The sequence below is a fragment of the Dermacentor albipictus genome, chromosome 3 (genome assembly GCF_038994185.2).
Source record: "Dermacentor albipictus isolate Rhodes 1998 colony chromosome 3, USDA_Dalb.pri_finalv2, whole genome shotgun sequence".
NCBI classification, from domain to species: domain Eukaryota; kingdom Metazoa; phylum Arthropoda; class Arachnida; order Ixodida; family Ixodidae; genus Dermacentor; species Dermacentor albipictus.
Window position 1 is genome coordinate 86,983,428 of NC_091823.1, and position 25,379 is coordinate 87,008,806.

General features: G+C 46.5%; 1 protein-coding gene across 5 annotated transcripts in view; it reads left to right on the forward strand.

Moving 5' to 3' along the window:
- Nucleotides 1-25,379, forward strand: part of LOC135898837 (alpha-2C adrenergic receptor-like) — a 696,056-nt gene that overhangs the window by 562,475 nt on the left and 108,202 nt on the right. The window lies entirely within an intron of this gene.

Sequence of the window (25,379 nt, forward strand, 5' to 3'; positions counted from 1 at the left end):
CGCCAAAAAGAAACGCGAGCCTCAAATGATAACGTCATGATAAACGAGGCTAAAAGAAAAGAACTACAGAAATGATCCACGCGTGAGGACACAAATGTCACTAGTAATTACCTTAAAAAATAAAGTGAAAAAAGTAAAGAGTAGAAGAGTAAAATGTAGACATTCAGTAAGCAACCACCATAGGTGCGCACATAGTAATCATGGTCACGACGTGCAAGACAAACAGAAGACGATCGATACAAAACATGGCCAGCCTAAGGAGCAACGGTCGATGTTCCCGACGATTTTATAATTTGCTATGCTAACGAAGATTCCGCGTTCGATGTATAGCGAAGGAGGCCACCTATATATTTTTATTTTTTTCGACATTTCTGTCCATTCGCCGGCGTTTTTGTTTGCACTTCACTTCCGGACGACTATACCGAACGGCGCGCCTGACTCACCGAGCCCGCGTGTCAGCGTTATTCGTGCTCGCTCGGGACGGGTGGATGAAGCGACACCGCTGAAAAAAAAATATAATAAATAACTACAGCCGTATTGACAGTGCGCCCGCAACACTCGCTCGCAGCCTCCGATGCCGTCGCGAGACCCGCACCTCGCCACAACTCTGCCCCCTCGGTGTGGCAGTCGCTCGCGTGCGTTAAGCGCGTAATCGGCGGTTTTTGTGCGAACGCCCGGAAGCGTGCCCGGATGGCATCTGTATTCACGCGGCGGTTTGACCCCTGCGGCGACGGCAGCGACGCTGCGTTGTGCGGCCCCGACACGTTCTACGCTGTGTGGTTCAAAACGACGACGATACACGCGGGCCTTTCGGAACCGAAATAACCTCGAAACGAACGATGGCTGCAAGCAAAGCGATGGAGGCATGGCTTTTTTGTTGCTGCCTTGTGAACACGAGGATGTAAAGCGGAAAGCATTATCTCTGGCAACGAATCCTTTCATTATTGTGTCCTTTGAACGCGCGTTAATCTTTGGCTAGCAGCTGCAGGAACATCGCGCGGAAACGGTTTTGCCGGTACTGACGTTGCAGCTGGCATCATTCAAAGGCTGGTTGCCCTTGCAAAATGTTTAACCTAAACAGGGAGGTGTGAAATGTGAATTGTAGGAAGGCGATGTTTTTTTTTTTTTTTTCTCGCTTGCTCACAGGTAACTAACGTCCTCCGTACGCATTTAAGCCGGGGAAAAAAGTTCGAAGAGTAACAGAAGGCCACGCGGCAACTGCTCTTTCAAAGAAATTGGCCATTAACGCACCCTTTATTTTATTCATGGTAACTTTGCGCCGGCAGATAGTGCGCACTTGACTTACCCTTCGCCGCCTGGTGTACCCAGCGAGCCATTGGCAATGCGCCAACGTTATATGTAAGCTCCTAGAAAATTTTCTTCGAGCCGATCTAATCTGCCTTTTCTTACGTTCTTACGAGTTAACTGCCTCTCTCTAATGGCTCTCTCTAATGGCACATGCATTGGGCCTCGTACTGTGTTCGCGTTCACGCTTCTTACATATATATATATATATATATATATATATATATATATATATATATATATATATATATATATATATATATATATATATATATATATATATATATATATATATATTTCAATGAAAGTTTGATTTCAAACTTTCATTGAACTGCTCAAGTAAACAAAAAGTTCAGTTCTCGAATGCATCGGCGCCGTTTCTCTGCAAGGCGGCCAAAATCAGTCTTCGCACTCTGTACAGACTACCTAGTTTCCCTGATTCCCCGCCGGCTCACACTAAACACATTTGGAGGAACGCCCCGCAAAGAAAGCGTCTCCGTTTTCGTGGATTCGCCTCCAACGGCGGCCCATGCTTCATACGGACCCTCTGACGGCTGTAAAACTCGCTTTCGCAGCAGATAGAGTGCGGCCAGCCCAATCTGCACAATGGCGGCGTGCACAATGGCCTAACTCGAAGTGTACACTTCCCGCTCTCTGGGAACACTCAAAGAAACGAGCCCGCGGAATCGTATAGCTCAATAAAAACCCGGCGCTTGCGAAACTTGCGGCTGCATGCGATGCGCGGAGCGCGGACAATTCGAAACCGAGCCTTCTCGTGACGCAATGCCGCTGGAAAAACAACGGCGCGTGGACGCATCACGCCGACGTACGGAAACTAAAAGGGAAACGGATCGTAAGACGGCGGAGAGAGGGCTATCTCTCTCTCCCTATTTCTCTCTGTCTCTTTCTTTCTCTTTCTCTCTCACACCAGCGCAAACACGGAGGGAAATCGGGAAACGGGCGCGACACGTGGCTGACGCGCCATATCTTTAGACCGGACACCAGGGTGTCCGGTCTCGCTGAAGACAGCCGCTCATATCACCTTCGCGGAATGATGGGCTAAACTATACGCTCGCATAAGTACTGCGCGCCTGGGGACATCGTTTCGACGAACTTGCGTGCAGCGCTTTGCAGCTGACATGACGGCCTTCCCTCGTTTCTTTTCGCCATAAAGTTTACCACACAGTTAGCTATGCAGGGAATTTTCGCGCTAGATAAAGAGAGCTGCAAACGTGCCGGTTTAGCCAGCACAGGTATCCCGGGTACTAAATAGATTAGATTAAACTGCGTCCTACTGGCTTCAAATGGCTTTTGGCAAATGGCATTTGCAAACCAATTCTTGCCTGATAAACGCAATAAGTTCCACTTAATATGCATGTGCGCAGAGACTTGTTGACTTTTTTTTAAGAAACTATGATTGCAATATATATTTCGAAAATGTAAAGTAACAAATAACGCCACAAGAACGTTTGAAGTCACAAGCACGGGTATTAGACAAATCCACATATTACTTATCATTCCTAAGGCACCTAAGCGATCGCAACGTCGGAGTTCCCTCCACTAATTTTCACACGAAACTCAATGATTCAACCGCAGTGGTGGCTTAAGGGCCATGGCGTCGCGCTGCTAGGCACCGTGTCGTAAGTTCGATTCACGCCAGCGTTGGCCTCATTTACGCGATAGTGGCGAAATGCAAACAGTGCTCGTGCTCTTAGATTTAGGTGCACGTTGAAGACCGCCAGGGGGTCAAAATTATTCCGAAGTCCCGCTCTACTGCGTGCCTCATAATCAGAATGTGGTTTTACCACGTAAAACACCAGGGATTTACTTACTCAATGGTTCGCTGTCCTAAATGCTCGTGCCTGTTCGATTTATCTCTGAGGCACCAATCTCTACTTTTGGTGTTCAGTGAAAAGGCACACAATTTTAGAAATGGCTCGTTCCCATCAACGTCCTTTCTTTTTATGCATAAACAAAAGTAGACACCGCTACAGTGAAATCGAGACTAGAGGCTTCGAATTTAAAGGCGTTTCTGTCTCTGCTCGCGCTGCACAGACCTTTAAATGTCGGTTTAATGCAGCTGCACAGAACTCGATGACAGTAAGTTTAGGTGTCACGTTTCGCTACTTTTCAGTCGTAGCTTATCTGAAAGACGAGATCGTGCTTCATAGGATCTTTCCTCCTCCATATCTGTTGTTCCTCTTCCTTTCTTCTTTCTCTCTCTCTCTCTCTCTCTTACTTGCTACGAACGCGTGGAAGCCACGTTGTCGCTTCAAGTTCTTGAAACCACAAGTTTCGTTTCGCAGCGCTTACCCCAGACGCTCTTTTTCTCCTTTATCTTTTTTTGTGCTGAGGAAAGGAGGTTTTTCTTTCACTGCACTCTTCTTGTGACAACAAGAAATCTCAACTTTTACGCTTTTTCTCTCGCCGAATCATTTCTTTTTCCTTTATTTTTTTTAGTGTCGCATTTTTTTTTTACTGTTCTCAGCAATAATCGTGTATTAGCAATCTAGTGATGATGATTATTATAATACTTTTATGATGCCCAGTTGAACAATTTTGCAGGAAAGTTTCCCTGTGCATGTATTTGTGATCGAAAACAAATCACGATATTATTACAATTGTCAAACAATTCAAACAATTAGCTTGATGCAGAGCAGAATTGTTTTACTATAGACGACATGCATTGCATTCAAGGCATTGTCTTGATTCCAAGACGATACTTGTGACGCACAACTGCTATTGAAGACGTAACTAAATTGAACTCGTTCTTCTACTCATGTCGTTCAATAACAGTGGCTGTATATCGCGCACATTTAGCTATATTGTCCACATTAAGCTTAATAAGGTACCACAGGGGGCAACAGTACTGGCACCAAAAAAATTTTGATTCCTTTGACGTAGCAAGTAGTATACCTCTATACGTACGAAACACATGATTAATTAGTATCAGAGTCCTTAGTACTGAAGGAATCTGTTAGTATTGTGCTCTTCTGGCACCCGTCCTGCAACTAAGCTGAGGCTGAATGGGTTCTCAAGCCAAGCAAGACAAAAATTGCCTCAATACTAGCATTTAGTGAAAGTTCACTGCAGTATAAGGCTATACAGAAGACGTTGAAGTATAACTCACAAGCAATGCACCGGCATGCCGTATACTGATGTAACGGTTCTTTCCAGCAGTGGAGTGGCGTAACAATGAATGTTGCTAATTCTTCGGCATTCCCTGACATTGTAAGGTTTCTTAAGGGTGAAAATTGATGCATAAATCACCTCTTTACACCACTGCAGGTGTGAAGGTGTGAGTTAAAGACCGAAGGCCATCATAACGGTGTAAATCAGTTTCCAGCATATGTAGCTTGATTTTACGGGTAAGAATCTCTGTGTCCGCAGTTGAGCATGAGCAGATGAGTTTCCTTGTATGATTACCAGTTGGCCACGCAGCAGGACGTTTGGAAAGATTGTGCAATTCGAATCGTTTATTGCAAGCTTAGGAGGAGGAGGAGGAGGAAACAAAGAGAGGAGGCAGGGATGTTAACCAGAAATGCGCCTCGTTGGCTACTCTACTCTGGGGGACGGGAAAGAGGCAATAGATACATAAGATAGAGAGAGGGAGGGGAGGGGGAGGAAGTCGTGGTGAGCTCGCGCACGCACGCGGAGGGTCTGAGCTAGTCAAAGACACTGACATAAGCCAGTCGCCCTCAAGAAAGACAAAAGTGCATTCATAGCTTTGTGGGATGACGAGCGATGGGGACGGTCTTCAATTAGCACCTGTACAGACAACGGGTGATTGTCCAGTCGTCGCAATGCGATAGGTAATGTTTGTCATTGCGACTGAAATCGATGACAGTGGCGCAATAAATGTGAGATGTGCTCTTCCGCGCCGCAGACGTCGCATACAACACTGTCGGTCATTCCAATCAAACTAGTGTACGCCTTCGTGAAAGCCTTTCCCAACCACAGCCGGTATAGAAGCGATGCCCCAGGTCGGTGAAGCCCGGGTGGAGGTCAGAGTTGTAGCGAATAGTTCAATTCATACAATCTGGAGCGCGTTATATATGGGGTGTTCCACTCTGTTAAAGATAGCTTGCGTGCCAGGTGACGAAGCTGCCTTCTGCGAACTTAAGTTCCTGTATACCAGTTAGCGAAGTTGAGCCATCGTAAGCGTGTGCAAGTTAGGCTTAGTATACTTCACCGGAGTGCTCGGTAGAGGTTCGATTAGGGTGCTAGATGATATTACCTCCAAAACAATTGGGCACAGGGCAACTGGGAAATAGGTAGACGGCATGGTTGCGGAACGCTGCTGATGATCGCAGTGCGTAGTAGTGCGGTTAAAAAATGCGATTGGTGGAACGGGGTGGAAGCGATGAAGCGTATACCACCCGCAAGAACAAGCACGTGACTATATCTTACAGGCACATCGCCAGCATATTACAAAAAACAACCACGTGATTGTCTGTACTCTTGCACCGCTATAGAGCACGTATAAGCAGCGTTCTCTGATAAAAGGGCAATGCAAACACATCTCCCGGGCCATGTCGACCATTGCTCAACTTACACAAGTGTTTTCTTTTTCCCGAGCGAAACCAAACGCTATACTCGCGGTCAACCACTTCGTATAAAGTATTAATATTGTGTTGCGTAACGTCCGATGCGGTGCCTCACTGGAGCGAAGCACGTTTTTGCGCCAATGTTCGCGATGAGTGTATAATGTGAAATGGTAATTGGAGACGGGACGTTGCTGACGTCACATCCGCTGATTTATCCAATCAACGCGTGCGAGCACTGAAAGCAGCGAATCTGATATACGGTCCCTGGCCTCGACTGGCATATGGAGTACATGCATAACGTCCGCAAATGCCATTACATTTGATAGGCGGGCAATAACTATCCGTGGAATTACCGTGCATAGTCATTTATTTCCTCATCTCTGTTTCCTTATTTCTCCCTTTCTCTGCGCCGCCTGCACAAAACGACTGCCCTCATTCTGAACCTGCGCAAATGGGGAAAAACGGCGCGGCGGCCGTCCGTTCCGCTCAACCTTCTCATACTGCCTCTCCCCCACAGCCATAGCGCTATGCGCGTCGCGAGCGCCAAAGGGGAGAGGGAGCTTCCCTCGGCCATTGACGTCATTTCCTATTGACGTCACCCGCCCGGGGACTCGTGACGTTAGGGGAGCAAATTTTCCGAAAACGCGCGCGCTCCCGCGCTGATCTCGTCAGCACTTCCCTTTACTCTCGCTCGGTCGTCTCGAGCGCTCGGCCTAGATCCGCGTCAGCGGCCCGGACGGAGCGCGACATTTCGGACGGGGGGAGGGGGGGGGGTTCTTTATTTCCGTCATACCTTTAGATGAAGCGAGGGCAAAGGAAATACGACGACAAAACTTACAAGAAGACACGGAAAAAACAGTTATATGCTGGACATTGTGACTTGTTTAATGACAGAGAAAATTAGAACGAGATTAAATTTTCGAGGCAGAGGGCAGACGAGAAAGATATTTGAACGTGAATATATACTCTTCGCGCCCGGAAGAGATGCCGGAAGAGAGGGATGCCGGAAAAAACCCGCTAGAAGGACGTTGCAGGGCAATGGGAAAATGTGGGACGGAAGATGAAAGAGGGCTACAAGGGGGGCCGGTGGACTACCGGCAGACCGGAAACGGAAACATTTGGCGATAAAAGTTACGGTAACTGAGCGAGAAGGTATACCAGCATGGTCGCCAATCTTTTAGAATGAGTAGAAAACGGCGATGTCGGTGAAGATAAGAAGTTACGAGTTGTAGGGGAACGTCGCCGCGGAGTTAGGAGGCGCAATGAATTGACAAACAACGCGCGCGCCGCTAGATAAGGCAGGGAAGAAGACACAGCGGGCGGCGGGCGGCAAGCTCGACAAAACTTGATCGCGCTGATTTAGGAGGGCTACGGAGAGGATGGTGCCGGACAGGGCCGAGGCGACGCACAAGCGCACGGGGGAAGGAAAGGGAGAAGTAAGGAAGCCTGGCGGGAAAGAGGGAAGGATCGCTGCGCGGACGAGGGTAAAGTGGGGGTAACCAGAACCGGAGACGCCCTTTATCGCTGCGCGCTTCCGAAAACGCAGTTGCTCCTTTATCGCCACTCCACGAGGCTGAACGCGGGCGTGTGTCGCCGCGTTCTCAGGGGCTGCGCGAAGTGATGAAAGGAGGAGGCTGACGAGGAGGGAAAGAATTAATGCCCTTCGATAAGTGTTCGCGGGCCGCGGCGGGCATAGCCGCGCATCGCAGCAGAACGGCGCCTGCGTAGCGAGCGCGACCAACCCTGTGTACGTACGTCGCCCACGTGCCGCCGCTTTCTCCCCGTACCATCCTTCCCTAAACGAGTGGCTCTATAAGTATCCCGAGAATGGAGTCGGGAGTTCTCTTTCTCAGTTGCTCCCCTTAATCGGCCAAAGGCAGCCTTTTCGCGCTGCCCAGAAATTTAAAAAAAAGGGTAGTGAGCAGAAAGTGAGAAGTGCAGCGCTTCCTTCCCTCTCCAGCCTCCTTTCCACGTATTCGTGTGCGCTTGTTTTTGTTGTCACGAGAGATTTTTTTACTTGTTGTGTCTGCCTACCCCGTGCCCCTCTCCTTTAAGATTCCGCGATTCCAGTTCGTCCTTTAGAAATGATATTTAGGGCTCCCGCGTCACGCTCTTCTTCTAACTACTGCTGGGAACTGTGTTTATTGATCGCGGTGCCATAATGTGCCGATTATTTTTTATTGCTCGTGGCACCACATACAGATAAAGAACGCAGTGGCGAGAACGGGTGAACTCCTGCTTCAGCTGGCGCTGTCACTTACCGGAGGGCTTGATCTGCTAAGCTCTCTTTTTCTTTTCTTTTTTCATCCGCACTCAAAAGCGTCCGTTTCATCTCGTTTATTTCTGCCTTCTTGGTGCAAAGCAAGAAAACGTTGCCTCCGCAACTGTCCGTGGCAGGTATTCGGGCATTTACGATCGTGCGGAATGCTCTGTTCGGAACAAGTTGAGCTTCTTGCTTGCTTCCGAGAAGCATTATCATATAAGTCTGTGAGCCCAGCTTATAAATGGCCTTCCGATTGTGGAAAAGTGGGGATGAGTTGGTTTGGCAGTGTTATCAGCTTTAGCAATCATTGCGCTTCGGAGGTTTGTGAGGTAAATTTCTAGCTGCATTTTTTTATTGAAACGAAAATAAAAGAAAGAGATTTAGTGACCCCATGATGGGGACTGCTACTACTTTTCGTATAACAGAAACAACAACATAAAAAAAAAATCAAGTCGACTAGAAACCACGTCATAGCGCCAGAAATCCAGAGCGCACAGTCCTATATATCCACGAATATATGAATATAACTGGCAAAGGCAAGTCACACCCCTATGAGTTTGTAAACAAAGTCACAAACATTCACAAGCGGTCGTGATATAAACTTTTAGCGGCAGCCCGAGAAAACACTTCTAAACGCTTCAGACTTCTCGGAGGAATTAATATGTGGAAAATTTTTGAAATCGCTACACACAGAAACGGTTAGGAATGCTCTACTGAGACAGTGCACTGTATCCTCGGACAACTACTGCTTGGATGTTACAAGCCTTCTAAAATGTAATAAAGATATATCATTAGTGTATGTTTCAATATCAGCTGGCATAATTGTTTTATTTATTTCTGCACAAGAACGTGAAACCATTGAAAATTGAATTTCTCGAAGGGATTCGCGTTTCCGTAAGCACAGAGGGCGGTAGTTCAGGCTTGTGCGGCCCGGATATCAATTTCGTTACTCACGACTCACAGCAACTCGTCGCAGACCCAAGCAGGACGCGGTTATATGTTAATAATAATAATAATAATAATAATAATAATAATAATAATAATAATAATAATAATAATAATAATAATAATAATAATAATAATAATAATAATAATAATAATAATACCATAACAATCACAATAATAGTCTTAAGAGAGCCAAGAACAACGTTAAGGCATTTCGTTTTCTCTCTCTCTCTCCTTGACTTGCTCCTTGCAATACGAATATATATTTTGGTCTTAAGTTAGGACCAACAGCAAGACCTGCAAGGTTTGTAGCAAAAATACCATAAAAGTAGGAATAGCTAATGGAAATTCTTAATATCCCACTACCGATGCACATACCATTGACCATAGGCTCAAGGACCGGGACACTTGTACGACCTGGCACGAAACGCTGTAATTAATTAAAAATCGATTTACTGATGATTGATGATGATGACAATTGATGATTAGTTGGTTGGCCAGGTGACTAAATAATTAATATAATTAATTGATTGATTGATTTGTACGTTGACTGATTGATGCAGCAGCGGTGCGGATCTAGCATCAATCCCAACGTGGGAGTAGACCGCTCTATGGGGCCTTGCGCCCCGTAGCTCGCAGGACCTTTCATTAACGTTATTCCATCCATGATTGATTGATTGATTGATTGATTGATTGATTGATTGATTGATTGATTGATTGATTGATTGATTGATTGATTGATTGATTGATTGATTGATTGATTGATTGATTGATTGATTGATATGGGAAAGCAAAACGGCATTTTCCACTTATTGGGATGTTTCAAGCAACTGACAAACGGGTCTTGCATTCCTTCGTTGAAAAATGCACAACTTCGTTAATCGAACCAAAAGGTTCCCTAAAGATGCTTCCGTGTTTCTTACAGCGGCCTGTAATTACGCACGCCCCCGTTTGCATAAACAACAATCTTGAGCATAAGAAAGAATTAGGAAAGAAGAGAAAGGTTGGGTCGTGCTTAACGGTTAATGAGGAAGGCGCATGCATCGTTAGCTTCAACAAGCAGTGCTTATCCTTAGGTAAACAGAAAATAGTGAAACTGCGATACCTACTATAATATAGTATGTTTGATACATCCATGCCACTGTTCTTTTTAGCTGGTTCCTTGATTGCCTCTAAAGACCATAGTGCCTGCAGTGAATGGAGAAAAAAGCAGCAACTGCCTATAGCAGCCCAGACGCTTCATCGAATCGTGGTTCGGCACGCATATAGTTTTACACAGAAGCAGCCTACAAGCAGCGCAGGGTGTCGTTTTAGCTCAAACGAGCCACACTTGTAGCTTCATGAGTACAGCTTTCTCCCCCTGCAGACGTCTAACTTCGCCTACAATGAAAACGATGAAAGGACCTAGGAGGAATTTAGATGCACAAATGGTTGTAGGTGTAGGGCGAGGGGGAAAGCTCTTCTTCGACACACGCCCGCCAGTCTCCAGAGCGTTTCTTGGCCACTCACTCCTTTGTATTGTCAAGCCATCAGCAAGCAGCTCTGTGTTTGGACAGGGCATGCCCTTAGTCAAGTGCCGCAGGATGGGAAGCAAAATTAACACAAAGAAGGAACTGGTGAATCACCTGCGTGTTCTTCACACAAGAAACAAAAGCTTCTTTTGTCGTTACAGCGGGAGCTATTACTTATTTTTTCGACCCTCAATGCATCCACCTATAGGTCATCTTCGTCGCACGACGATACTAAAGTGACATAAGTATAAAGCATTAAGGAGACAGAGGGAGGGAGGGAGGGAGGGAGGGAGGGAGGGAGGGAGGGAGGGAGGGAGGGAGGGAATGTTCCGCGGCGTCGATTCAGGAAAGCTAACTGCTCCACTAATGTTATCTTTGCTGCCAGACCAGAACAACACTTTTCAGTGCAGGGCACTTTAGGACTGTGTGAGTCTATGGATTTTGACAAAGAGAGATCACGTGCGGTTATGTAAGGAAGCGATGTATTCTCCTGAAGCAGTGACAAATGTAGTCTACAAGGAAAACTAAGCAGATTGGTAATTAATTATGGTGTTTTACGTGTCAAAACCACTTTCTGATTATGAGGCACGCCGTAGTGGGGGACTCCGGAAATTTGGACCACCTGGGGTTCTTTAACGTGCACCTTAATCTAAGTACTCGGCTGTTTTAGCATTTCGCCCCCATCAAAATGAGGCCGCCGTGGCCGGAATTCGATCCCGCGACCTCGTGCCTAGCAGCCCAACACCATAGCAACTAAGCAACCACGGTGGGTAAGCAGACTGGTATTAGGCTAGAAGGAGATAAAAACGATCTATAGGAAGGCAGGAAAGTAAACCAGAGGTAATTCTCGTTGGCGGCTGTGTACAAAGAAGCGGAAGTAAGAGGATAGAAAAAGAGGAGCTAAATATGGCAGCGATGGCGAGACGGTCAAGTGGTAAGTAATCCGTGAGACGGATAGAATCGATGTTTAAGTTTTTTTTTTTTCTCTCGTCTGGTATTGCTTTTCGTTAAGTAACCGACACCAATACGCAGTGCACGATACCTTAGTCTGCTGAGCAGTTACTCCATGGCGTCGTTTTTCGACGCCGCTGCTACATTTTGCAGGGGCGTTTATGAGGCAAGTATATACTAATAAAAGCGTCAATGCATACATTATAAAAGAAAACGGCGAGCCTGATTCTCGTGGCATCAGCATCTCAAACGCGCTGCTGAATAGTGCTGTCCTAGTTTGTCATATTTATTTTTACTGTGGCAAGCAAAGCGCTACTACGTTTTCCTGATTTTTCCTGGAGTGTATCGCAATATCTTGGAGAAATTGAGCGATGTGGCTACGAATGCACGATGATGTCGAAAGGTCCATAAAAGCCACTTCATCCATCCGATTCTTCGCTCGTAATGGAGACCAATACAGAGGCACTCCCAGTTGCACAATTTTCTTGTTATTTTATCTTGTATTGATCATATTAGCCTATAGAAGCCTTAAGAAGGAGATAGAAGTCACTTTGGCGTTGACTGGGCCAATAAGTATACTGGCGTGGACGTGAATGAACGTTTACTTTCAGAAACACGAATCTTGCGACAGACCGCAGTGTCCATTAGTCCGGCAGAGAGGAAGTCTATACGTGGAAGGGATAATGCCACGATTCACTATCAGTTGAACATCCGTTTAATTGCTCAATGTGCGCCCTTTCTCAGGAGTCTGCATACGCTTGGTGGCAATTGTACCGACAAATTTTTCGAGAACTTAGCACTTCAGAATCCCATCTATATCGTACGCAAGGGTAGCAACAAAGATGCCGGCCACAGCGACAGTCGTAAAAGCAAGTTACGACAACGAAGAACTACGTCGATGCAACAGCAAAGACATACTATAATTTTTATTTACACAAAACCTTACCTATAGTTTTTCGCACTGCTGCAGTTGAATATGTTTTCATTTCGGCCACCAACTGTTATCATCGCGATAATGACAATTTGTGCTCTCAACGATAAGCATGCTGTTATCAATGTATCACCTGGTACAGATAGATATTCTGGCGCTGGTGTCCGGCAATGCGACATATGAAGATTCTGCTAAATTTTCTTTTGCCAGCGAGTCCCTAGGCTAGCACGTTAAATAAAGTGGTTTGCCGCAAAGCAAGTGCACTTCCAATAAACTCTCTCCTATCTTTCAGTGTGCAAACACCGCAGCGTTGTATATATGGGGCCCGTGACGTACCGTCGGGCATGTGCTAACCATTCTAAATTCAATCAATAGCAAAACCTGTTCATAAATATTCTAAACTGACTTACTCGATGTATGCTAACGACGCTCAAGTTATAAGTTGGTACGCTGCTGCCGTAATTCCTATACCTGAAACATACACAAAATCCCTAAAGAGAGAGAGAAAAGAATGCAGAGAAAGACAGGAAGGTTAACGAGAGGTAGTACCGGTTGGCAACCCTGCACGGGGGGAAGGGTTAAGGGAATAAAAAGAGAAAAAGAGTGGAAGGGGGAGACAGAGAAAAAGAGAGACGAGCACGAACAAAGGGCGTACGCTATAGAGCGGTAGGGGCTGGCGTCCTTAAGACACAGAGAGAGAAACAAAAGGGGAGCAAAGACAGGGAGACTAGCAAGTGTAAGTACCGGCTGGCTATCCTGCACTGGGGAAAGGGTTAAAGGGAATAAAGGGAGAAAGAAGAAAAAAGGAAGAAACAGAAAAATTCCCACAGTAACGCGATGCTACGCCCGACAACATTCAAAGGCGGTCGCACAATTCGCATGCCCTTAAAAACTTCAGCAAAGCCCTTAAGGCCTTGAGTGCCGAAGCCCGTCTGGACCAGTGTCCTGGAACTTTTTCTTCTGTGAAGGGGCGATTGTCTAGTTTTTCGAGCACGGTCACGAGCACTTTTCTTTAAGGCTTTCAGAACGCCGCTTCTCGCGGCGTTCTTAAAGTCTATCCTGAAGCCCCGTAGACCGCAGGAACAAAATCCCTAAATACCTGCATGCCTTATAGGCAGCCCGAGGTGAAACTTCGCGTGCCGACAGCGTCGTCGTAACAGACGGCCTTTCGGGTGAAAGAAGAAAACTGTTTTTTTAGTATGACATGCTTTGACTTCGGGTCCGCAAATTCACCGCTCATCTCGGCGGGAGTGTGTACAATTTGTGACATGAGTTGGCACCAGCGTGGTATAACATATTATTATTATTATTATTATTATTATTATTATTATTATTATTATTATTATTATTATTATTATTATTATTATTATTATTATTATTATTATTACAGCTACTACTACTACTACTACTACTACTACTACTACTACTACTACTACTACTTGGCTTGAAAGCGTATATACACTTGACAGGAAAGGAGGAAAGAGCAAGTTCACAATGTCAAATAATAAAGCAGAACACGCGCATTACGAGTCCCGCACACTGTATAGGGCCAATCACTGCAGGTCACGCTCCTAAAGAATGTTATAATAGAAGAAATGGTGTCTGAGGTCTTGTTTGAAAAAAAAAAAACAGACATGCGCTACAAACGTGAACTGAAATTAGTTACTTTTCTAGAAAAGTAAGGAGCTCGCGATTAGCGCGATCAGCAGAGCTTGGCCAGACGCGCTGTGTGTTATCAACCGTTGATACGGGCACGCGTTGGTCATCGGTCACGATATCACACCATTTTTGTGGATCCCCGTCGGACGGTGTCAGCATGTTTTAGCAGGACGCTCAAACTGTCATAGCGCCTCCTGGCCAGTGCTGGTTTCACTGGCAGCGCTACTCCAAGATTCTAGTCCATTGTGAAACTCAAGGGGCGACGCGCGGCGCAAGTTCAGCGAGTACTTCAGTGTTCCCGTGTTCCCGTCTTAACATCGTCGTATTGTGAGCTCGAGCGCTGTAAGCGTAGTACTTCAAAGTACTTCAAGATCATGCACCAAAACAGAGATGTGGTAGAACGGAAAGCGGGGGATAAAATTACGGAGTTTTACTTACCAAAACCATGACCTCATAATGAGACATGACGTGGCGACTGACTTCGGTCCACCTGACGTTCCTTAGCGTGCACCTAAATCTAAGTACACGGGTGTTTTCGCATTTCGCCCCCATCGAAATGCGGCCGCCGTGGCCAGGATTCGATCCCGGCACCTTGTGCTTAGCAGCCCAACACCATGGCCACTAAGCAACAACGGCTGATGGGAAAGCGTGAAGCGCAACCAAACAATTTGTGTCCCCGCGTTTTGTGAATATGTAAACATGCGAAAATTCCGCAACGCCATTAAGAGGTTCCTCTGAATGGCAAGCGCTGAATCATCGCATTGTTTCCCGCGCACAGTTATCTACGGATCGCGAAACAACCACTGCATTAAATTAGTGTAACGATGATATCCCACTATAGCAGAACTTTTCTCTCTCTCTCTCTCTCTCTCTCTCTCTCTTCGCTAACTGAACAAGCTGAGAAGAGGGGCATGTTTCACCAACCTCCTTTGCGCAACACTTCTTCGCTCTGGTTTGTGGGCGTATACTGACGGTCTAATTAATTCCAGCCAGCCATAACGGGTGCGTGAGAATCGCGGGAGAACTGAGGCAAACAGTGAAAAGGCACCTTATGTTTGCACTACTGTTGGCGCTTGATGACTTTCTTTCCTTCCAACTGAGCACTTGCGCCAGAGAAACCGTGAACGACGTGGGCGCATGTTTGCAACAGCTGCGCAACGGCCGAGGTTTGCTTACTCCCACGCATTTTTTTTAACCGACCCGATTTTTGGAGGCGGTAAATGTATCGATCCTCACCATCATTTTTATCCAATAGTGCGTTCCCGGAGCTTATTAGATGCACCATTGTTGCAGTAATAATGCACGTATAAACTATCAACTGCTGGGAGTTTCCAATTTTAACAGGCAGCACAAGACACCTTCACACATGTTCCCAGCATGCTCATCCACGTAAAAAAAAAAAAAGGAATGGGCGGTTCGCTTTATAAAGTTGCTCAGTTAATCCAGGGCACCCATTTTGAAAACGAAACGTCTTTATATTAGGAAATTGATAAGGTGCGGCGTACGAAGCTATAAACCCTCTCAAAGCATCTCTCACTTCTTGCATCTCTCAACTAAGCAGTTGCCTGATAGTAAAATGTCCCTAACGCTAATTTCTTAGTGCAAAAACATGGCTCGCGTTAACAACAGAAGTTAAACAGGGTCACAAGGCCGAAATCTAAACCTACAAAAACGGGCACACGATGGGGGCACAACAGCCAACATTAGCCTAATGGAAACTAAGAAGAAAATGTCTTACGACACCGGAGGAGCCACCGGCGATTCCCACATAGTGTCCATTAACATTCCTAGGCAGTGCACCACAGAACCTTCCTAGTAGTAGAACCATGTCATCGGTAGTAGACAAAATGCGCCACGGAACTATTTCCAGCTCGCAGTGCACTGATCGAGCTGCACATCTGATGGCGCGCTCAGCTTAGAAGGTACATTGGCTCAACGTTTTACAAAACCCTGCGGTAGAATGCTGACGTGGACAAGCAACAACAAATGGCGCTTTCGTACATCCTCTTACTTCTTCCGTTGGTTTTAACATTGCGCCAGACAACCTTCTTAAACATATAAACTGTGTGGCCTAGATGCTGCACTACGCCGCATTGGAAAGGCATCACTTATTTTTTTTTAATTGAATGGAATGCAATACCATAAGACCCGCCGCTATGGTGTTAGCCGCTATGGTGTTGTCCTGCTAAGCACGAGGTCGCGGGATCATATCCCGGCCGTGGCGGCTACATTTCGATGGGGATGAAATGCAAAAACGCCCTTGTTCCGTGCATCGTGGGAACATTAAAGATTTCCTGGTAGTCAAAATATAATCCGGAGTCCCCCCACTACGGCGTGCTTCATAATGAAATCGTGATTTTGGCCCGCAAAACCCCAGAATTCAATTTATTTCAATACCATAAGAACAGTCTTTTCTTACCATTCAACCTTCCTCGCGCAGCGAGGTGGTCGTCGATTGATTGTTTTATCTATAGCTTTAGTTAACCGACCCAAACCAATACACGGGCTATAGGAAGCAACATGTCGGTGGGCTGCACGCTATAACGTTAAACGTTGGTATTCTTTAACACGCACACAGAGCTATCTATAATAGTGTTTATTTGCATTCCACTCCCATGGGAATGCGATTGCCGTGGTCAGAATACATACCAGTGATTTCGACTTCAGCAGCTCAACACCGAAGATACAGAGTCACCGTTGTAGTTAGGTGCATGCGTAGCACGTAGCGCCCATAGCATCGAGAAATAGGCAAGCGTGTTCACTGTGTATCGCGTATGGCGTAGCATGTACTGCAATACGATTATCATTTTGTGAGAGATAGCGCGACGTGTGCATCGAGCGTGTTAAGTGTGGCGTGCAGTCTCTGTAGCGAAGGTTAGCGGAAAGCCTGGCGTTGTTGTCTTTGTGCACCTTGCTGCTGAAGGAGGGCTTCGCGTTCTGCTTTCCCATCATTGGTTTGTTGGTTTATTGGCTTTGTCAATCTGCTGGTATGATTCTATTTTCCTGGAGTGCTCGTGCACTTTCTTTACTAGCTGTACTTAAGGAGAGGTCGGCGCCTAAATCTGCAGCCTTTGTCGGACTGGCGTGCGTGCGTGCGTGCGTGCGTGCGCGGAGGAGGTGGGGGGGGGGGAGGGAAGTCTCACTTAAGTGCGTTCGTGAACAGCGCTCATCGAAACCGGGTGCCCCTCCGTAGTTATTATGAAGACGAACAGCCAGCTAGTCAGCAGCGAGGCTTGAGGCGAAGACGCGTTCTACTGTTGGAACAAAGGAATACGAGGCGAACAGAAAAGGAAGAAAACAGGCTCCGTTTGCCGCTGGGCAATACTGAGTCTTTTGTATACACCACGAAAAAAAAAAAAAACGGCGGCCGGGACGGGGGCCGCAGTAGCAACGGCAACATCAGGAACTAACCAGTCAGTGAGCAATTTGCAGCCAGTTCTTTACGAAGCGAAGCTTCGTGCTCTCTCATTCTTTCTAGTCAGCACATCCTCGGTCACGCCGCCGACATTCATCTTCAAAGCAAGAAACTCGGGCGTTTGCTAAAAACCTCTCTCTCTCTCTCTCGCTGCCCTCTTGATGTCGCATCTAACTGAACCGTTTGCTGACGTCTTTCTGTACGGGCAACGTACCCCTTTGTTTCGGATCTTGCAGGCCGTCACGAACGCCTGCCGTATTCGCGTGAGTACTTGACCCGCGTGTAATTACAGTTTCTCCCGTCAGCCGCCACTCTCCCGACAGCCTTTGCGAGTGGGACAGCCGGCGGGACGGCTGTTCCCGATTCCCAATCATTGCGAGCTCATCTTCTTGGCCGCAGCGCAGCGCGTGTGGCTGGCTGGTCTTTTGTCGCCTCGGAACAGCCTCCCTTCTTTTCGCTGACGTCGCCAAACCGCCCAGTCTACGCCGACGGGACCGCTAGCTTTTTGGTGTTGCTTGTTTGGTGTTAATGGATCGGAAACGTTATACGAAGCAGCCTGTACAGAGTGCGATGAAGCTGGTTGGATTCAATAATTGGCTGCCTTTTTGTGACCGGAGGTAAAGCGCGCTCTATGGCTGCGACACGCACTTTCGTGCGACAATGGGCAACGCGTCACGGTTGGCATACTGTGTGTTTGTAACCATGTGAACCGATTGCACTGGGCATGATACATGCCCAGTGGTATCCCCGCATGTATCACGTGAGCAGGAACTGCACCTTTATATTGCGCTATACATTAAATTATTAAATCATGGGGTTTAACGTCCATAAACTCCACTGTCCGTTATGAGTGACTCCGTAGTGGAAGACTCTGGAACAGCTTTGATCATCCGGGCTTCTTTAGCCCGCACCTAAGGCTAAATGCGCGAGCGCGTATTTGCGTTTCGCCCGCAGCGAAATGCGGCAGCCGCGACCGGGAATCGCACAAGCGAGCATGTACTCAGCTGCAGAAAGTCATAACCACTGAGCAAGTTTCTTTCAGAGAGAAATCAAACGGCTCGGCATAAGAATCCAAAATCTTATATGCAAAGTTAACTACTGAAGGATGGTCATGACTACTTAGTTTGGAACACAAAGTAGGTAAATGCGAAAGCTACTGCGATAAGGTTTCCAGGATACTTCGACGTAACCACAATTTGTCGATTCCTTGAAGGAGCACACGGATTCCAATGATGAATAGCCATGTAGCGAAGACGTGTGTTCAGTTACAAGTACTGCCTCTTAATATTTCCTCTTTTTCGCAACCTTTCACGTAGGGTAACAAACCGGATGCTCGTCTCGTTGACCTTCCTGCCTATCTCATCCTTGATTTCTCTTTTTGATTGGAAGTCCCTCGGAAACATATTCATGAAACAAGAGCAAACTAAAAGTTTCGCATACAGGCTTCCACGCAAGGCGAAGGGTCAAGAACCTCGATTTATTGGTGGAGTTGGCGACGTCCGTCTAATTATATTTTTCGGGCGTTCATATATCGATTATCATGCAAGTTCCCGGACCACATTTTTCGGGACTTCTCTTGCGTAAGTCTGCCTTGTGACTGATGGTCGCTCCCGCTGCGATTAAAACGCCAGTAACGAGGTGATCCCAAGATGATTGCGGAGGCGCCTGCGGGTCCCAAATCACACTTTCGCAAAAGAAGTGTCGTAAATCCAACCCCTGGCCACCTCTCCCCTCCCTTTGAAACATTGGAAAATAATTAATAATATATGAGATTTCGTTTCGGCAGTTCACGTTGCGTAACCAACGCCATATACGAAATTCCGTGGCCATCAAAGAAACTCCCTGCGGCAATCTACAGGCTGTACATTTAAAAAAAAGTAGAGAAGAAAGAAAAAAAAAGACTCGAATGCTTGGTTTGGGACCATGAGAGGCGAAGCGCAAAACCAGTGTAGAAGGGCGGACGAGATGGAGAGGATGCACACTTATTAATCAGCGCGACAACAACGGAAGACACGGAGACACGGTGTCTTTCTAACTCTGTGTCTTCCGTTGTTGTCACGCTGATTAAAGAAAACGCAGAATGCTTAGGACGCCTCGCGCGAATTCATTCAGCCATCGCGCCAAGAACATGACGACTTAAACACGTACAACTTCTGACGTTAGCTAACTTACCAGTGTTTGACAGGCAAACCTCCGAAAAGCGTAGTCAATGAGCACGTCAGCGTCAAAGGGATCTACACAATTCGTGAACAACGTATAGGAAAGCGGTGTTTGCGACACGTGCCTTAGACACAACCGTGTGGAGGCTCTTGGCTGCTTTAACTAAGCTCGGTAGACGCATTCTGCTTGTCACTTTTCATTTCCCGTCTACGGGCAATCTCCGAAAGCCCTTATGTCTGCCTTCAAAACAACGCCGACACTTACTGCCGGAAGCCAAGAACAAGGCACACGCTGGTGCACGGCGTTCCTAGAACTCTTACCCTTCCCTCACATTCTTCCATCCGATACGAATCTTGAGAACGTGTGTTTGTCTGCCGAACGAGAGACATGCGAATCCCCGTCGCGCGAACTCCAAACAATCTGTTCATGCACTCCATCATCAAGCTCGCTTCTCTTCCACGGCTGTAATCTGCCTTCGGTGCACAGGTTGTACGACGGCCGCCACGACCGCCTACTAGCAAGGTGTGTACACTATCGATCTTTCTCTCTCTCCCTCTGCAGCGAGCGGATGCTGGCAGCAGTGAATGTCTCTGGCTATGAATGGCAGAGACGCGTGAGGATGGGTTTGTTGGCTCGCCGTCCGTGGAGAGAGAGAGAAAGACCCTTTGTTTTCCGCGTCGACGTGTTTGCCAGAGCGTTTACCGGAACCGGGCGAGGACGCTGGCGCACATGTCCTGTGAGTCGCAGACCCATGCTCGTTTGTGACATGTGTGTCACCCAGGGTAAACCATAGAGCCGAGAGCCAGACATGAGAGACCGCTCCGTTTTGTGTCTACGGGCGCTCGGTTCTCCGCCGTCACTTTGGGTAAACGTGCGGGAGAGTACTCCATGGAGAGGCGCTGTCCTTAGCAAGGTTTCTGAGGGCAGCCATGTCCTCTTACATCGTTGTGGGAGTGGCTGTGACGGTGAACTGTTCTTCGGCCAAGTAGATTCGACATGTCGTGTTTTCGTTCAACAAAACAATGAAGCCTTTCGAAGCAAAGCCTCGGGTTCTTTTGATAAAAGGCCTTGTCGCAGTGGTTCATGTTTGCGGAAAAGATTCCTTATGCAGAAATACATTTCGCCCTGGGAACCAAGAGGTTGTGTTTATTCCCTAACATCTGGCAGCAGCAGCAGCATATGCTTTCCTGATGCTTTGAGTTTATTCCCTAACATCTGGCAGCAGCAGCAGCATATGCTTTCCTGATTCGCTTTCCTAATTATTTTCACCCTCCGTCACAAGCGTATGAGATATAAGTATTATTGCATCACATTGTTGCACGCAACGATATTTTACGAAGCCTAAAGACAAAAGAAAAGAACGACAAGTAGTTCACACATTTTAATAACTGTAAAAAAATATATTGTTAGGATATCAGCTCCATCGGGACCCCCAGATATCATTTCTGCTACGTTGAAATTAAGTACCTCAAAATTTTAATTAAAGGAAATAAATGGAAATTTCATGGTTGCGTTTTTTGTATGCTGGAGCGATCTTCGCAATGTGAACAAGTCATCAAATCTATTAGTAATCAATTAATTACTAAGCACTTCTTGCTCAAATGACATTAATTTGTTTGTTTAGGCGTGATTGTATACTCTGCATGACCAGGAATAAAGGTGAGCAATTGAGTTCTAATTTTTCTTTGTGTGTGTGTAGAGAGAGAGAGAGAGAGAAGGGAAGAAGGAAAGGCAGGGAGGATAACCAGACTGAGTCCAGTTTGCTACCCAACACGTGGGGAGGGGAATGTGGAGTGAAAGAAAGAGAGAGAGAAACATGAGTCTATACGGCACTAAGTTAGATGTAGGATGTCTGTAGTCGGGCACTCAAGTCTGTTGCCTTCAGGTAGCAAAAAAGTGCTCGAACTGCTTTCTAATGAACTGTGAGGCCAGGCTCCCAAGATCTTTGCTTCCGTAAATGGCCTGTGTGTAATGGTGTTTAGCCTTTGTGAGGTCACAAGAAGCGAAAGTTACAGCCCAAGAATATGCTCCGAGTTGACGTCACTTCCAGGGGAGAGCACTCCAATGCACATACATCCCCTGCTGCTTGTAGTGAATGAAGCGATAGCTGTCGTTAACAGGTGGCCGCTTGTGGGCCCGATTTGGTGTCTTGAAGGTTACTGAGAGCAGCAACACCATACCTCACCATTCCTGGTCCCGCTCTTTAATGCTTCACTATCGCCCAAATCCACTAGGGGAACTTCTTCCGCGCGATGATCACGGGCTCTGCGTAGATGCAACGTTAATTTTTTCTTCTCGTGTGTCCGTAGTCGTGGAGCCATTCCATCGGAACTGGCGTGGAATGCCTTATGCTATATTACGGAGAATACATAAAGAAGCGTTACACACTGACACGCACTTTAGTACACCATGGAAATGGTAGTTCTTAGTTAAAGTTACGCGGAGTTTCACTTACAAGGCCTATCTGACACCTTTAAACAGGCCGAATTTACTTACTTCTAGACGATACTGAGCTAACAAATATATTTAGTACTTGCGAATTAGTCACATGTAATATTACATCTTTATTTACGAAACTATTAAAGAAAAGAAACTTAGCGTCAATATTGCTTCGTCACTCGCGTCTATAAGGTAAGTGGGACTTATCCCAACATGTTTTATTACCGAACTCACACATGATAATGGTCTCTCATAGTGGCAGACCTTTTGAAATTACTATTATTGAGGATAATATTCGCAATGACATAAAGTTATCTTTGGACTATTATTTTATTTCAAGGAATAAATAAATTGCTCAATAATATTTATCGGGTTTTCTTCAATGTAACTTTGTGCATTATATCTTCTTTGGCCTCCTATTTACGCTTATTTACGTAGCCGCATATATCAAAGTTGCATATTGCGTTCCGATTATGCAGTGATCATTTGCGTATATTGCATTAAAGCAATGTGCCGAATGTATTCTTGCCTAGTTGCCATAGTTTTGAATAGTCTGGAATTTATTTGAAGCGACAGTGGTCAAGTGGTTCTTTGTGTAAAGAATGCCTGGTAAAAATTTCGGGTGCGATACTCCCAAAGCTTTTCGTTCGTAAGTGGTTTTTACAGCGAAGCTATATATGGCTAGGATCCGGGGATTCTTTCGCGTCCGTCGACAGAAAACTATCATCATCAATGGCTCATGCCCCGTAAGCACTAAGCACTCGTAAGAAAGCAAATATGCAATACCTCATAGCCCCGTAAGGCAGAGGCTACAAGCACTCAGCAAATTGAAGCGAACAGCGATTACATTCTTTGGAATCATGCATACAACGTACAGAATAGCATGTCGAAAAATATCATCCTCAGTGACTCATACCCTTGTAAGCAAGCACAAAAATGCAATGCCTCATGCCCCCTTAAGGCAAAGGCTACAAGCACTCAACAAAGTGAAGCTAGCAGTGCCTACATTTTTTGTAATCACACATACAAGATATAAAACAGCATACGTTTCAATAAAAAAACATGCTCAAAGAGCATCCGAACCACATAATTAATGGTAAGATCCTCGTGATAGCAATGCTAAGCACGTAGCGCTCCCCGCATGTGTTTCCCGGTAAATATTACTGTAGCGCAAGCTTCCATGGTGACGCCAGCTTATGACGTGGTGTGTGACATCCCTAGCCTATATCGTACATAAAATTACCAGCCTGTTGTTGCAGCACCACTATGGACTGCGGCGCACTCTCAAGATTACCATTACTCCCATTCCTACCATTACTCTAAAACAGCGCTACTACGATTGCTCTAAATCCATAAAGCATTGCATACCCCCTTCAGCAGTTGTAGGGGTGGTTTTCAACTGCTTCACTAGACATCCACTTTCGCAGGGCCGGAACGGCGAGTCTTTTTTGCCATTGGCCAGCACCCTTCGCTGACGTATGTGCAGCGTCAGAATTGGATTGAACTTGCACTTACGAACAATTCTAGCATTGGGAGCTTCTGTTTTTTTCCGTGAACACGGGCCCAGACTCTTTATTTTGAACCACTGCCTTGTGACATAGTTCGCGACCTGCTGTTGCACCGACGCCGATTAAAGTTTACATCGGCAGTAGGTCAAACGTTGCACGCTACGCAGCGCGAGCGTACGACGAAGCTGCCGTCCTTGAGTTCAGCGGAAGAACGTCGCTCGTCTGTCGCGCCGTCGTGGTGCGAGCCTCGTATAGGGCCTCAATAATTGAAACGCGGCGTCAACGTGTCGCTCGCGCCAACGAGTGTAAACAACGTCGCCTGGAAAGAAAACAATGAACCGGAAAGGGAGAAAAACCCCAACGCGTGAATCAATGAAGCGCCCGAGGCTCGAGTAATTGGAAGCTCCACATTTTCCGATCCGTGCTAGAAAAGCGCGGAAGCCTTTCGAGTGGGAAACGCGGTATCAATTCTTTCATCTTTTGAGGGAAGAAAAAGCGCTGCCGCAACAAACACTCGCTTCAGTCGTATTCCGAGCTCACAATGCCATGGCAGAGAATATCCGAGTGTAGGCACAGATGGAGCTTCATGCTTCAGCAGTTATTCTCGTGTGAGTTTCTTAATAACCTATCTCCTCTTCCACGCAAGGAAAGATATAAGAGACCGAACGCTGACTGAAAGAATGGAGGGGCATGATTTAAATGTCGAAAAACTTTCATTCTGATGTCAGCATTGAAAAATAGTTATGTAAGCTTTAAAATGGTGGAAAAGCTCCGAAGGCTATGATGCCCCGGACGCAAGACACAGAAACTCGATACGCGTGGCAACGCCACAGTAGACGCCGCGGTTGCCTCCACTCTGTACCAAGTGGCGGGCGAGGAGGACACTGAGGCACCCTAGCAGCCGCCGGCGAAGAACGCCTCTCCTAGCTCTCTCGCCTGAACCCCTTGCCTCGCGCGCGACAGGAGAGGGCACGCATCCGGGTCACGTTCCTCGCTCTCGCACGCGATACATTGAACCGAGTTCGCCAGCTCACCCTCACACACTTCCACAGCGCGCGGCAACGGTTTTATCGCCTTTGGACTTTATGCGGAATTCCACGGCGACGCCAGTGGCAGAAGTGCGCCTGCAGTGTCCATATATTTGCTATCGCACTAAAACAGACAGTTTACACGACTTGTTTTAGACAGCAGCTATGTCTCAAGATAGTGTATTAAACCTGGTAAGCCACGTTTTTTGCCCCGATAGAGAAAATGGTCTCTGAACTGGTGCAGTTCTCAAGAGTACTCATAAGGCCTCTGACAGCATGCTACAGACATCCTTCATTAGTGAGCTGCAAAATATGAGAATAACGGGCAACGTCTTATGCGTCACTGAACGAGCGAGGAATTCTTGTTCGATTCGGAAGCTCTGTAATTTATGGGGAAACGTATGTCTCACTGTGTTCCCCCAGTGGAGTGCCCCATTTCCCCTGTTTTGCAACATTCCTTTATTTGGGCTCCCAGAGGCGGTTGATTGTAGCTGAACGAAACTACAACTGTCAGTATATGCGGACATCTGTATGTTCGTCTCAGGGCACGAACACAAGCGTATATCAAGGGCAAACGATGGACCAAATTTTTTTTCATGCCATCCGTCTACACTTCCTTATACTTGGCTTTTAAATAACCGCTAAAAAATTTCGTCTTTTATGCTTGTTCTTGGGCTAAGGCAAAAGCTTACAGCTGATCTGGGAGGTTATTCAGTC